The following is a 10,658-nucleotide window of genomic DNA, read 5'->3' on the forward strand; positions in this document are numbered from 1 at the left end:
ACTGATAAGGGGGAGCCTCAAAGCTATAAAGAAATAATTAGTGATAGTCATAAAGAAGAGTGGAGAAAACCATGCAAGAAGAAATGCAATCCTTGTATGATAATCATACTTATGAACTAGTGGAGCTACCAAAAGAAAGAAGAGCCTTGAAGAATAAGTGGGTGTATCGGATCAAGATCGAAGATAACATCTTAAAGCCTCGCTATAAAGCTCGGTTGGTCACCAAAGGATTCATACAAGAAAAAGGTATAGACTTTGAAGAAATATTCTCTCTCGTGGTAAAAATGTCATCCATCCAAATGGTCATTGGCTTAGCAATCGTGCAAGATTTGGAGATTGAACAGCTCGATGTCAAGACGGCGTTCCTATATGGCGATCTAGAGAAAGAAATTTATATGGAGCAACCTGAGGGATTCAAAGTTCCAAGCAAATAAAATCTAGTGTGTCGTGTGACTAAGAGTCTATACGGGCTTAAGCAAGAACCAAGGCAATGGTACAAAAAGTTTGAAAATTGATGTCAAGGTGTCGACTTGCTACTACCTCTGAATTAAGTCGAGAGGAGGAAATTTGTTGGGTCTCTCCTTAATTGGAGAGGTTCTAGAAAATTCTAGAGCTTTCTAGAGAAGTGTAAAATTTTTTAGAACATTCCGGAGAACGCTAGAGAAGTGTAGAACTCTCTAGAAGCTTGTGGAAGAGTGTGGAATCCTTTGGAATATTCTAGAGATGTGTGGAACCTTATGGAAGAGTGTGGAAGAATATGGAAGGGAGTGAAAGAGTGTAGAGCTTCTTAAAATGTGTGGAGCATTCTAGATAATTAATCTTCACCCTTGGATGTAAGTAATCTCCACCATTTATTGTGGAGGTAGAGTAGTATAAATAGGGGTGAGTGACTTCATTCCTAACCATCCAAGAAATCCAAAAATACTAAGAGAGTTAGAGAGTCTTTTTTAGAGAGAAGAGAGATAGCTTGGGAAGTCTTTATCCTCAAGCTTGAGTGAGCCACCGAGTGTGAGTCAAATTTTGTTAACACATCCTTGTAATCCTACTATTCTTTGTATAGTTGAAGAATCTTCAAATTGGAGAATTATACTCTTCTGCTCTCTTTACTATCCTTAATCTCTAAGTGCCTATCTTAACTTCACGAAGTGGGAAAGACAATGATTCCCAACAAGAATAACATTCCTTTTAATATTGAGATTTGATGGATTCAAAGATTTATTTTTTAATTAATAAAACTAATGATATCTTATGAATAAGGAGAGTAGTTGTGTCTGGTTCGATTTTTTTGGTGGAGATTCTAGTTATGAAACAGAGCATTTCTTTTTACTTAAATCGGAGTGGTTCGTAAGTATAAATGATTTTGGAGAGTGATTCTAAGCTGGGGGTGGATTGGGTTTCTGACCCGCCTAGTTCTCCTACTTTTGTTAGTTTAATTCATTTCATAGCTGACTGTGTTGCTGCTGGTTGGTTGGTTGTGAAGCGTATTCCGAGGGCACTGAATTTGGATGCGGACGAACTGGCCAAAGAAGGGATTGGGTGATTTTCTTTATGTTTACTGGTTATATTATATCTGTTGTTGGTTTTGAATATACAAGGGTTGTTTTCGTGGTCTTCATATAATTTGTAGGTTGTCTGCTTGTGAGGTAGATGCTATTTTGTCGTTGTATAAATTGTTATGTTTCAGGTATTTTTAATAAAATATATGAGTATTCTTTTTCCCTTCAGCTTATTATCACTAAATGTTTGTTCGATAATGAATGGGAATTTTAACGAGACCCCACCTTCTTTCATAAAAAAAACATTATTTCCACCTTACATAAGGAAAGAAACTCACCTAACATATACTGGGCACGCATGACGCAACCTCTGTCAGTCAAAGTTATCTTCTTTCCATAGCGAATTTGAACTTCCAAGGCAAGAAGAATATTAGTCTAGTTTTTAAAATACATATATCCACTATCTGGTTTTATATATAAAAAGGATGTCCCGTTAGAAATGTTGTATAAGCCAATTTGAATCCTGCTTTTTCTTTCTTAATTAGCCACATTCTTGCCAATGTCGTTGCTTTATGTCATCAGATCCAGGCGAAGCCTGGTGACCCCGTCTCAGTAAACACCATCGAAAAAGCTCGACTTATCATTCATCGACAATGTTCCGGTCCTCAGATGCTACACTCGCACGTTGCATGTATATAAACATGGCCCTCAAGCCTCAAAGGTCATTAGAGAAGCCTTGTCGAAGGCTTTGGTGCCTTACTATCCCCTTGACAGACGGCTAAAAGAGTCCGGTGACAATCAGCTCCACGTCGAATGTTCCAGTGAAGGTGCCTGGTTTGTCGAGGCATCAGCTAATTGTACACTCGATGCATTTGATTACTTCGATAATGCTAGCTTCTCCATTCCTTATGATGAACTTCTCCCTGATCAAGTTCCGAAAAGTGAAGGCATGGAACCTCTTGTACAAATGCAGGTACCCAAAACTTGAATTGAAACCAACATTACTAGTAATTTAAAAGCCTGATGCAATCGTGCATTGTTTTTGCCTCAGGTGACACAATTTTCATGTGGAGGTTTTGTCATAGGGTTAATATTTTACCACACCATATGTGACGGTTTAGGATCGACACAGTTCCTAAACGCTGTAGGTGTGTTGGCAAGAGGTGTCAAATATCTAAGCGTCGCACCGGTGTGGCAAAGGGACTTTTTCCCAATTTCAAAACAACAAGCAAATGTCGATCAATTGGCGAACTTGCCAATTCCACCACCAATGCCAGGCAATCCGCTAGAGCATGTGAGCATCGACATTTCCCTGGATGAAATCAACCAGCTAAAGAAACAATTCCACGAATCAACCTGGAAAAATTGCTCTGCTTTCGAAATCGTAGCTGCCAATTTCTGGAGGCTCAGAACAAAAGCAATAAACTTCAAGCCAGGTACCAAAATCCGGCTTCTTTTCTTCTCGAATTGCCGTCAGCTCACGGACCCTCCTTTGCCTAAAAGCTTCTACGACAACTGTTTCTTCCCAATAACGATCGTAGCCCCATGCGACGTGTTTAAACAATCATCGGCAATCGATGTGATCAAACTGATACAAGAAGCGAGACTAAGCTACCTATGGAGTATTCCAAATTCAAGAATGGGGATCACTTGAGAGATGGTAAGTGTTGTGGAATTCGGGTTAATTTCCACCAATAATAACAAATTCACCTTGAAAACTATTATCTAGATGACTAGTATGAAAACGATTGTACTAAAAATCACACCAAGGTAGATTCCTAGGAAAGAGGAGGGGTCACAATGGTCCCTCTTAAAACTCACTTTCCTTAGACAGAACTACCAAGACAAGTAATTTTAATAGGACAATAATTAACAACAACTATACCCGACAATAGCTATTAAATAGACATAAAGAGAACACCAAAATTTAACGAGGTTAGGCCAAAATTATGCCTACCTCCTCAAACACTATTAAAATAATATTTCACTAGTAGAGGAAATATTACAAAGAGAAAGAAAGAATACAAATAGCCTTTAATATAGAAGAAGGCTTATATTTGTGGGATGCTAAACTAAGGAGGATGAGGACTCTATTTATAACAAAAGAATTTCCCCTCCTCCTTATACAAAACCAATGTGAGATATTTGCCAAAAACCAACAAATCTCCACCTTGGCAAATTCCACACACGTCTCTCAAAAAATTCAATCTTCAGTAGTGTCTGCAAATTCATCTTTCAATTTGTAACAATATTGACCAAGTCTAAACAATGTTTAAACTTGACCGCAGTTACCACTTTTGTCAACATATCAGCAGGATTCTCAGTGGTTTGAATCTTCTGGATTATGACTCCACCTTCTTCTAGAATCTCTCGTACAAAGTGATATCGAACATCGATGTGCTTCGTCCTTGCATGCTAAACTTGGTTCTTTGCTAAATGAATAGCACTCTGACTGTCACAGTGCACTTTGATGTGCTTATGTTCTATTCCCAATTCACCAAACAACCCTTGAAGCCAAATTGCCTCCTTCACAGCCTCTGTAACTGCCATATACTCTACCTCTGTAGTAGACAAAGCCACTGTTGACTGTAAGGTGGACTTCCAATTGACTGGTGCTTTTTTAAATGTAAACACATAACCAGTAGTTGATCGACGCTTGTCCAAATCACCTGCATAGTCTGAATCACAATACCCAACTACACACTGACCATCTTGTTTGTCCTGCTAAAAGACCAAACCAACATCTACGGTGTTCAGAATATACTGCAGAATCCATTTCACAGCTTCCCAATGCTCCTTTCTAGGATCATGCATATACCTGTTCATAACCCTAACTGCCTGTGAAATATTGGGTCTCGTACATACCATTGCATACATTAAGCTACCAACAGCACTTGCATACGGAACCTTTGACATGTATTCCCGTTTTGCATCATCCTTAGGTGACATGGATGCACCGAGCTTGAAATGAGGAGCAAGAGGTGTACTAACTGGTTTTGACTTCTCATTCATGCCAAAATGTTTTAGTACCTTCCTCAGATATTCTTTCTGAGACAAACAAAGCCTCCCCAATTTCTTATCTCTTGATATCTCCATGCCTAGAACCTTCTTTGCTTCACCAAGATCCTTCATCTCAAACTCCATGTTCAATTGAGTCTTTAGTTTCACAATTTCTGTCTGACTCCTGGAAGCTATCAGCATATCATCAACATAAAGAAGAAGATATATATAGGATCCGTATTGTAGCTTACGTAAATACACACAATGATCATATTTGCTTCTTGTGTACTTCTGCCCTATCATAAACTTGTCAAATCGCTTGTACCACTGCCTTGGAGATTGCTTCAATCCGTATAGCGATTTTTCTAATTTGCACACCATCTCTTCTTTTTCAGCAACTTTGAATCCATCTAGCTGAGTCATGTAGATTTCCTCATCCAAGTCTCCATGTAAAAATGCAGTTTTTACATCCATCTGAACTAGTTCCAAATCCAACTGTGCTACCAAAGCCAACAAAATTCTGATGGAGGAATGTTTTACAACTGGAGAAAATACTTCATTATAATCAACTCCCTCCATTTGAGTGTAGCCTTTAGCCACCAATCTTGCTTTGTAGCGGATGCTATTCTTGTCAGGAAATCCATCTTTCTTTGCATATACCCACTTGCACCCAATTGCCTTATTTCCTTTCAGAAGACTAGCTAGTTTACACGTCTGATTCTTTTGAAGGGATTGCATTTCTTCATTAATGGCGATCCTCCACTTTTTATGTTCTGAACTTTGTACTACTTCATTAAAAATGGCATGAACGTCATCAATTGCAATTGGTGATGCAAAAGAGACCATATCAGCATAACGAGCAGGTTGTCTAATGGTCCTCTTTCCCTTTCTGAGTGCAATTAATTCATGTTGCTGTGGAGGTTCTTGGGTCTGAACCTCTTCTTCATCTGACTCTTCTTCTACCATAGGAGAGTCAACATCAGTTTCTTTACTGGCTGGGTCAATTCTGCTTCCTTCAAACTAACCACCTGTTTGGGAGTTCCATCTGTCTGCTCCAATTTTTCTGAAGTCACCTTTCTCAACATGGTAGATTCATCAAAGGTAATATCCCTGCTAAAGATTATTTTCTTTATTTCTGAACACCAAATACGATGGCCTTTCACACCAGAAGTGATCCCCATAAAGATCGCCTTCTTTGCTCTTGGATCCAGCTTTGACTCCTTAACATGGTAGTATGCAGTGGAACCAAACACATATAAGGAATCATAATCTGTAGCAGGTACTCCAAACCATTTCTCTAATGGTGTTTTGCCACCAATAGCAGTCGATGGTAAGCGGTTGACAAGGTGACAAGCATAGACCAAAGCCTCAGCCCAAAATTCTTTGCCTAACCCAGCATTAGACAACATACACCGAACCTTCTCCACTAATGTTCGGTTCATACGCTCTGCCACCCCATTCTGTTGTGGTGTACTTCTGACAGTGAAATGCCTGACAATACCTTCTTCTTCACAGTCTTTCAGAAATGGATCATTTTTGTACTCTCCACCATATTCTGTATGGAGACTTTTGATTTTTCTGCCTGTTTGAGTCTCCACCATCTTTTTCCATTTAAGGAAAAATCCTAGCACCTCATCCTTTGTCTTCATTGTATACACCCAAACTCTCCGGGAAAAATCATCAACAAAGGTGACATAATAGTGTGTTCCTCCCAATGAAGTTGTCTTGGAAGGCCCCCATACATCTGAATGAACATAATCCAAAATACCTTTAGTATCATGGATTGTTGTTCCAAATTTCACCCTCGTCTTCTTCCCTTTGATGCAATGCTCACAAAAAGCTAATTTGCAAGCCCGAGCACCCTTCAATAATCCTTGATCTATCAGCAATTTCAAGGATTTTTCACCAACATGCCCCAAGCGCATATGCCATAACCTGGTTGCTTCTGACTCCTGTTCATCAGTAGAAGTTGCCACTGCTGTTGTCCCAACAATTGTACTACCCAGAAAGTAATACACATTATTTATTTTCCGAATTCCCTTCATTATCACCTTTGCACCAGAGATAATCCTCATAATCCCATCTTTTGCCCTCACTTCTAAACCTTTTGACTCTAAGGTTCCCACAGAGATGAGATTTCTCATTAAATCTGGTACATAATGGACACCTGTTAAGGTTTTGATTGATCCATCCTGATTTCTCAAGCGAATTGAACCAATCCCAAGTGTGTCAAGAGGGGAATTATTTACTGTGTAGACAATTTCACCTTTTAGTTCTTTAAAATCAAAGAATCATTCTCTATTGGGGGTCATATGGTGGCTACAAGCTGAATCTAACAGCCATGAACTGGAACAACTGGTTGATGGCGTAACAGCGAATGCGAAATCTGAATCTGCATCATCATACTCGACCACATTTGATTCTGAGACAGCCTTTCCCCTTTCAGGTTTGCCTTTGTTCTTTAGCCTGGGACATTCTTTCTTCTAGTGCCCTTTTTCTCGACAAAAGGCACATTCATCTTTGCTCAATCTGGACTTTGACTTTGATCTCCCTCTCCTTCCTTTATTCTGACTCTTCGAATGGCCTCTAACAACAAGAGCTTCTGCTTCGACACTTGTGTTTTCTTGTTTGTCGCTCTTTCTCAATTCATAACTATACAAGGCAGCAGTTACTTCACTGAGAGACACATCAACTTTCCCATGAAGTAGAGTAGTTTCAAGATACTCAAACTCATCAGGAAGTGATCCCATCAACATCAAATCCAGATCTTCGTCTTCAAAAGTCACGTCCATATTCATCAGATCAGTCACCAGTTGATTAAAGCTAGTAATGTGATCATTCATAGTGGTACCTGGTACATAGTTGAAGCGGAACAATCTCTTTTTCATGTAGAGCTTGTTCTGACAGCTTTTCTTCAAAAATTTCTCCTCCAGTGCCTTCCACAATTTACTTGCAGAAGTTTCCTTAGAAAATGCATACTTCTACTCTCTAGAAAGACACGATCGAATAGTACCACATGCCAATCTATTGATCATCTTCCATTCTTTCTCCTCAACATCATATGGTTTCTCTCATTCAATAGCAATGTCTAGACCCTACTGAAATAGGGCATCTAGAACCTCACTTTGCCACATGCTGAAATGACCGGTGCCATAAAAAATCTCCACTGCAAATCTAACATTTGTCACAGCTGTTGACGACGATGTGGATGTTTTTGTTGCGTTTGCCATTTCTGCTACAAATTCTATTTAATAGTTGTCAATGCGGAATGCCAATTATCCCAAGGAATTTTTTTTCTGATGTGGAAGATCAGCCTAAGTCGCAACCACAGAGCATACTAAAATAAACTAAGAGCTCTGATACCAATTGTTGTGGAATTCGGGTTAATTTCCACCAATAATAACAAATTCACCTTGAAAACTATTATCTAGGTGACTAGTGTGAAAATGATTGTACTAAAAATCACACCAAGATAGATTCCCAGGAAAGAGGAGGGGTCACAATGGTCCCTCTTAAAACCCAATTTCCTTAGACAGAACTACCAAGACAAGTAATTTTAATAGGACAATAATTAACAACAACTATACCCGACAATAGCTATTAAATAGACATAAAGAGAACACCAAAATTTAACGAGGTTAGGCCAAAATTATGTCTACCTCCTCGAACACTACTAAAATAATATTTCACTAGTAGAGGAAATATTACAAAGAGAAAGAAAGAATACAAATAGCTTTTAATATAGAAGAAGACTTATATTTGTGGGATGCTAAACTAAGGAGGAGGATGGCTCTATTTATAACAAAAGAATTTCCCTCCTCCTTATACAAAACCATTTGGGATATTTGCCAAAAACCAACAGTAAGGACCCATTTCTAGCACCTCTAGGGTACACCACTTTGTTTATATCAGAATGGGGTCGATTGGGGTTCAACCAGGTCGACTATGGATGGGGTCCTCCGGTCCATATGGTTCCGATTCCTGGCTCGAGCATCATCCCTGTTGGCATCATGGGATCGCTGCAATTGCCCAACAAGGGTGTCCGATTGATGACATGGTGTGTTGAGAAAGACCATAGCCAGCCCTTCACTCATCTGATGGCAAAACTAATCTAAAAACTAAAACAATGCTTCAAGTCTTGGATTGAACTATTGCTTTGTTCAGCGCTGAAGTGTAAACAAATAAATCAAGACAGCGCCACTATTTTAAAAACATTTGTGGTTATTTTGTTTTCTTAACGTCATTGTAACTTGTATCAATTTCAACATCATGGTGGTGATTAGATCTTGAAAATGGTCTTATTATAAAAGTTGTCTGCATAACTTGTGACCATTTTGGCATCAATTTTATTGAAATTATTATTTCTAGTAATTGAAGTATCGCCAAACCCTTATCACCTCCAGGGTAACCCCTTTGCCTACTTACTATTGGATTTTCCATATTTCTTTTTTTAGTGTTGTTTTCTGTTTATCACATTAAATTTCTCATTTATATACATAATATTTAATGTAATATAATTTTAATCCTAACTTTATCAACTTTTTACTAGCCTTGCCACCCTATAAAATTTAATGCAAATATTATTTTAAGCCTAGCTTTACCAACTTTTTTTTAATCTTAAGTCGAGCCTTACCAACCTATAAATAATAATGACTCGAGGATAGCGGGTGCGACAATCATCCAGCTTAAATTTTTTATTTATTATATATTTTAGATTTTTTAATATTTTTTATTAATAATATATATTTATTTCTTAAAATTTTATAAATTAGTTTCCTCCTAAAATTTTAAAAATTTGTCTCTTAACATAAAATCATACATCTCAACTTTTAAATCCATAAAAATAGCAAAGGAGTTTGGAACTCCTTATATTCCATAGTATAAGTCTAAAATAATCCGGATTAGGTATTGTAAAGGCAAAGAAGATCCTCATAATCGAGTTTACTCTATTCATAAACGCCAGGATTTAAATCTCTGACCTTGTTTAAGAGACATAATATATCATCCCACTAGATCAATTGATTATTTTATTGGTAACAATTTTATCATTTTTAGCCTAAATTACCCACCAATAAATATTTTCAATACAGTGTCCAACATGCCCAAGCTCTCGATTTGTTCAATTGGATCTAAAATATCCAACTATAAAAACTGTACAACTTCATTATAATTAATAATTAGACTATCTAAAACAATGTCTAACATGTCTAAGCTCTCGATTTATTCAATTTAATTTAAAACACCCAACACTAAAAATTTATAACTTTAGAATAATTAATAATTAAGTTACTCCCTTAAATCTTATGTTAACTCGAGTTTAGATTCAATTGACATAATTTTTATTATAACATTCATAAAAATATAAATTCAAATAAAATAAGATTTAAATAATTCAAATATTATATTTAAACCGATATAGTATAAGTTTGGAATAATTTATAAGTAGGTCAGTCCCTGGAATTGATTTCTGCAACATAGAGACAATGGATACAAGTTAGCGAGCTTGGACTTTGTTTTTGTCTTCTCTTTTGTGATGCACGTCCAAAACATATTACTTCAAGTTCATTTTCATCAACGTAAACAAATTGACTGACACCTCTTACGTCAAAAATTTTGAAAATATGTCCCTTTTTATAATAATTATTTTAATGCAACATGATTCAAAGCCAAAATGGCATAGGCTAAAATCCAAGTGGTAAGTTTGTAAGTAAAATGATGATGTTCATATGCATCATGGGTGACATCGATTGTAGGGTTTGTTAAGAGACTTTCCCTTTGGATTACATACGATTTTATCTGTTTCTGGTTCTTCATTTTTATTTGATACCCTTGAACTTTAAAAAAGAACTTAACGTGGTTCGTGAATTTATTTTATATTAAATGTTATTTTTAAATTGAGAAAAAAATCAATTTGATCTATTGACTAAAGTTTACGATGTTGATACGACAATCCATATTGATGATGTGGTGATCTAAAGTATTAATGTGACAGTCCACAATAGATGATGGCATGACAAAGGGGCTTTATCGATTTTTTGAAAAAGAGTTTAAGGGCTTAATTGTTTATTTTAGAAAGTTCCAGGACTTATTTAATAGTTATGTAAAACAGAGCATTGGCAATTGATATGTTTAGGGGTGAGCAAAATCGACTCAACTCGAATT

At 37.0% G+C, this 10,658-nt stretch overlaps 1 pseudogene; it reads left to right on the forward strand.

Annotated features, from left to right (window-relative positions):
* The first annotated feature begins 1,354 nt into the window (after nt 1–1,354).
* Nucleotides 1,355–8,718, forward strand: LOC120136372 (annotated as a pseudogene).
* The last annotated feature ends 1,940 nt before the right edge of the window (nt 8,719–10,658 follow it).

This window comes from Hibiscus syriacus, unplaced genomic scaffold (assembly GCF_006381635.1).
Source record: "Hibiscus syriacus cultivar Baekdansim isolate YM2019G1 unplaced genomic scaffold, ASM638163v2 tig00110627_pilon, whole genome shotgun sequence".
Lineage (NCBI taxonomy): Eukaryota > Viridiplantae > Streptophyta > Magnoliopsida > Malvales > Malvaceae > Hibiscus > Hibiscus syriacus.